Genomic DNA, 6,000 nt, shown 5'->3' on the forward strand with positions numbered 1-6,000 from the left:
AAATGTAGAGAGTGCAAAGTCATTATCACAGGATAAAAATGACTTTCCAGCTACAAAAAAAGCTAGCCAGCTATACAATTAACACTTGACAATTGTGTAACAGCTCTATAGGTGGTTTCTATCCAGCTTTATGTTGAATTTGCAGTAGGGCTCAGAAGGACCAATTTGCTCCAGGTGAATCAGGCCCAAAGTTTGTGGGCCCAATTCTGAGGACTGGAAGTTGGCAGGAATGCCACCCAGAGGGAGAGCGTTACCTTCAGTTAATAGTAGCATAAGGGAGATCAACATCTGAATCAACAGGCTGTCAATGTATGCTAAAATCTGTCCCAATCCAGACAGTTTCCAATGCAAAATATCCAACTCTCCTTATTCAACTCCCCTCACCTCTCTTTTTTCCTCTCTCTTCCATACACATATATGGTGGTCTGTTCTCTAGCTGTCCAACAAGTGTTGACTCATGTCTTTTAGATATGAAGGAGGACATTGGCTGCCACGGTTTCCCTACTTTATCTGTGACAGATTAAGGTGTTCGACCTATGTTGTGTCAGGTTTGAGGGTAATCTTATGTAGAATTTAAATTATGGTTTGTATGGGGGGGGGGGGAGAGTGGGGGGTGTTGGATAGGGATGATCCTGCCACAAGCAGGCGGTTGGACTAGATGACCTCTGAAGGTCCCTTCTGCCCTTACTTCTCCATGACTTTATGTCAGAAATTGCCTTCCAAGTTGCAATAGAGGTACTCCCTAGTCACCCAGATAGCATGGCAAAGATCTACAGCAAGTAACTGATGTAGATGGAGTGTGGGCCCCCTATCAAAAGGGGTCATATGGAGGGTTGAGGATACAGAATAAATGGTCCCTGAAAAGACAGCTGATAGTAGAAACCTAAGACAAAAAAGCTGTTGCTACCATGCCTTCAGTTAAAGTTTCAAACAGGCAGCAACAGCATGCAGGAATCTTAGGAGACAATTTGCCAGCAGGCAGCAAGGCTAATACACAGGCCAGCATAGTGGAGAGGAAGAAAAGAAGCACTAGCACTATGGGGGTCTGATGAACACAATGGACACAGATGAGGCACACTACAGGAAACCAATTTGCTCCTACTGCCACTGAGATAGGAAGCATTGCTGCCCACAGACCCCTTGTTCAGAGGTCACTGTGTGCAGCATTCAGTGACAGAGAAAGTTTCAGAGAGGGAATATGCTCTCCCAAAACAAAATGCCCTCGGACCATGCTTCCCCTCCTTGGCCCTGTGGCACATTCTTTAAAGAAGGCTCACATTATCCAACCTTGTCCTGGAGTATGTAAGTAGGGAGATCTCCAGGGAAACACACTGCGCTGGAAATCACTTTTCGCATACGTTCCCTTCAACACTTTTGTAGTGGGTTACATGCACTCTTAGGTTGCAGTTACACTAGTATTTCCTGGAGAAATCCAGTTGTAGCTATAGGAAGAGAGTTAAAGTTGATAGGACACAGGGCCTGCTTAGAATGGGTTTCATACTAGAAGTGCTTGAGCCCTGTTTACACTCATGCCTCTGCCATTTGCTGCCTTCAGTGGAGCTGGCTGAATGGTTATACTACAGAGGGGGATTTCCTGAAAAAAAGCTGCTTTAGGTAAGGCTAAGGAGCTTAATCTGTTTTACCAGCAGAACCATACTGGGTGTGACTGGGTTATTAATATGGCTGTTCCCTGAGCCACTTGCAAAACACTTCTAGTTTGTGTTGTATGTGGAGCCTTGTCTTATTTTTACTATTCCTCTTTCTAAGACATTTATGTGGTTTGGATTATGGTAATGCTACTATGCTACAAAATAGAGATATGATGTAATGAGGCTTGTAATCATGTTCTCCCAAAATACTTCTCTTAGTAGTAGTATGTATCTGGGCATAATTGTTCTTCACAGTATCACAGCATGGACTTGAAGGGCTAGCTATGTATGGTGATCAATAAGAATGCCTTGTATGTGCTTTATTATCTCTTCAGTGAATATTTGCTCTGCTTTTTCTCCCCTCACTGAATCCCTCTTGTGTAGAGCTCAGCAACCAGGAAGACCGGGCTTTAAGTATTAATATATCCAGCTGAAACAAAGAGCGACCAACTTCAAAACATAACTACACTTGAAGCGTGCTGACCAGAAAACATGAAATGTTTCCACTTCTGAGGTAGAGGGTAGCAACAAACCAGCAAGAAGCCTAAGTGTTTTTTTGCAAATCACACCACTTTAACAAGTCAAATTCATTTACTTAACAAAAGAGATATGCAAACATATTCTTATTTTATTCAAACCATATTCTAACCTAATGAAATATAAGGCATACTTACTACAAGAATTATATTACATAGGGCATATAAGTTTGTTTCTTTCTCTCTTTCTTTTATGGAGAGCTATTACTCTTTGCCCTTTGTTCTTCATTGTCTTTCATCTTTTATCTTTCTATATATTCAATCCCAAATGGAGAATATCTAAATGCTATCTTTATCCTAACCAGCTTCCCAGCTATCTCCTTGGATGTACTGATTACTTTCTTCCTCAGAACCTTTTGAAGATGCCAATCAATCTTTTTCCCTAGCTCAACAAATAGTTTGTTGTGATCTGTTATTTATTTCTCAGGGAGAGAGTCAAAGGTGGGAAGCCACGAAAAGCTAAAATAATGAGACTGAGAGCTGGAGTAGCAGTGATAGGAACTGTAAAACTTTCACTATACTTAATGGATGAAGAATAGAAATACATTAACAAAAGAGCTATGTAAACATATTCTTATTTTATTCAAACCATGTTCTAACCTAATGAAATATAAGGCAGTGTTGCTAAGCAGCATTGGTATATACTGAAACCTATAGTACTGACATTTTCCTTATACTGTCTCCTCACTTACGAGGACATTAACTCCATTGATTTCAAAGGCAGTCTTTCATTCTAATTTCCAATCCAAAGAATCCAATCTAATTCATACTAATTTCCAATCCAAAGTCTTTGAACACTGTAAATAAATTACATACTCTCTTCCCTATACTAAACGTCTGTTAAGGTTACAAAGTGAAGTGCTCAAAAGTTAGAACGTGCCAGAATTAAGGCTGCCTGTGCAAGCTTGTTCAGGCACTTGGGTGCAAATGCATTATAATATGGTCTTTAATTATACAAACACATGCTGTTTTTTTTTTTTTTTACCGAAGAACCCCTGCCTCATTCTGTTTACTAGATGGATGAGGCTATGCAATACTTGATTTTATTCTCAACATTCATGCCATATTTATTACATTTTATTCAGGCTTGCTCAGACTTATTACTTTTCTCACATTTGGCGCTGTAGTACCTGAGTGCTTCACACACATAAATAAATGTCCTTATGCTGCATAATCTGTGGGGCTGTTATTCTCATCTTCAAAATTTGAGGAGCTGAAGCACAGAGAGTAATCTGAAAAGCTCATGCTAATTTTGAGTGCCCAGTCTAAACTGCCTAAAGTCTGTTTCTTTTCAGAATAGTTAGTATTTGACATGTTCAAAGCATAACTCCCATTTACTTCAGTAGCAGTTGTGAGTGCTCTGCATTTTCTGTAAATTGGATCTCATATCTCTCAAACAACCACTTGAAAATTAGGAGCCCACAATTAACACCCACTTCTAAAAACTTTGATTTAGATAATTTGCCCAGCATCACCTAGGAACTTGTGAGTTAGATGCTGGGACAGAATCCACCTCTTTAGGTCGGCATTCAGCTGCCTTAACAAGACAGGAAACAGGACTGAGTGGGACTTCTCAGACAAGTATAAATGCAACTATAGCATATAATCCCTTTAAGAAATTTACCTCATGCCTTAACTATGAGACCATCCTTTCTATTCCTGCAGTTCACTGCCTCAATCACAGTTTACCTTCCACTTCTGTAACCAATAAGGTTGTGATCCTTCAGATGATAATCATATTCACTACACAGCACAATTTGTTCCCAGGACATCATTCATATAGGAGCGCTCTGGAAAACATAGTATGTGATTGTGTTGTTGGAACAAATCATAATATTCATGTACAAGGGGGTCTGAACAATATCATCTCTTATTGCTCACAGCTTCGTGCAGCTGTAGCTTTGGCAGCCTGGCTTACACGGGTGCTACTTAAGCTCACTTAGTTCTGAGAGTGGCTTCTTTACTAAAAAAAGGTTCTCTCTCTTTTATGTTTTATCTTTGAGCTGGCCATAGAAGGACACATTAAATTCTGTTCTGTGGAAACATCAAAGTTTGGAATGTTTCTTTCATTCATGTTGGGACCAACACAAGACCTTCTAAATGAAATTGAATTGAAATGAGCCTTCTGGTTAAAAATTTCATCAAGAGAGGTACATTTCTGTGAATTTTATCAAAATGGCACTTTCTGATAAAAAAATTGTCAACAGTTTTCTGAACATTTCTAGTCTATATAGATTCTAATATATATAACTATTCTCTTCCAATTCCTGTAGCATATAGGAACCTCATAAATCACTGGCAGACAGGGAGGCATTATTAGCCCCATTTTACAGCTAAGCAGTTGAAGCACAGAGACCTTAAACAACTTATCCAAGGTCACTCAGGATATTTGTGGTAAAACTTGGAAGTCAACTTAAATCACCTGAGTCACACATCAGTTTCTTAACCACAAAACCAACTTCCTCTATTTTGTGTTTATATAAGTCAGTTGTTACAGGGCTGATCTTTGCCACAGCCCAATTTGTACTGAACTTTTGAGTTGAGGGGCAAAAAATCAATTTGTTTCAGAAGCCCACACATGGACATCAGGCAGATATGAGTAAACTGGTAAACTAAATTTTGGGGTAATATTTTAAAACTCATCCTCTTTTTTTGTCCAAATGACATGTTGTGGAAAGGAGTCTTAGGATGACAACATCACTCTAATACTACCATGTTGTGGAAAGAACTGTTAGCAAATATCCTGAACATTTGCAGCACCAGGCACTTGTAAAGGTGTGAATACTTTAGCCTATTCTTGCACTCTCCAGAACATCTTCCAGAGCCCAGCAGAGTTCTCTGTGTGCCCTAGCATTCACACACTGCTGCAGCAACTTCTCTGTTCTCTGTGTTTTACTCTTGCTCTGTGGGGGAGCTCTAGCCATCTGTTGGCTCTCATTACACTGCATTGCAAGTCTTGGTCAGGGGCAGCCAAAGGTGACGTCCTAGAAGGGATCTTCAGGACAAGGATGAACAGCTGTTAGCTTCTAGCAAAGCTAGTAGCGGGTTATCTAGAGGAGCCAAAATGGGTGAGCATAGATCTAGCTGAGCTAGCTCATGTTTGACAACCTAACCCAGCCATCAATTTTTCTTTTAATGAAATCAAGGCCCAAGATCTTTTCCCTCATTCATTTTGCGCACTTCTCACATACTCAAGAAGATTGCAGGCTTATGACCTCTGACACAGAAGGGTTAGAGAATAGTTTAAGGGGGAACTGAGTTAGAGTTGTCTTGGGGTACAGTGTGGGGATATAATTTTCAGAGGGATAAATAGAGCCACCCTGCTCCATACAGTGGAAAGGCAAAAAACATTGCTAGATGGCCATAAATCTTTGTTAACAAAGCTTTGACAGTGAATGAGCAGCATTATTCACTCTTATGTGGAGTGACTGTGAGTAAACTAACCTTCTTTGAGCATGATATCTGGTTGGCAGAGCAGTTGCCTTAGAAAACATTCTTCTTGAAGGGCTGATGTCCTAAGGATTAGACAGAAAAAAAAAAAAAAGACCTGGTGACATGGTCTCTTGTCAGAGTTCAGGGAATTTGATTTGAATTGAAAACAGTGACTTTTTGACCGAAGCTTATAGGGTAATGAACAGGGGATTGGAACATAGCTGACAACTACAGCATCTGTTAGAAAAACAGATTTTGGTTGATAGCAGTGTTTGGAAAGGGGACTCTTCCAAAAAAATCCTGCCTTAGGCTAGTGAGGATTAGGAGATGTCCATCTGGTTTTTGTGATTATTTCTATTTATTTTTCACAGTTTGATTCTTCT

The sequence above is a fragment of the Alligator mississippiensis genome, chromosome 1, assembly GCF_030867095.1.
Source record: "Alligator mississippiensis isolate rAllMis1 chromosome 1, rAllMis1, whole genome shotgun sequence".
NCBI classification, from domain to species: domain Eukaryota; kingdom Metazoa; phylum Chordata; order Crocodylia; family Alligatoridae; genus Alligator; species Alligator mississippiensis.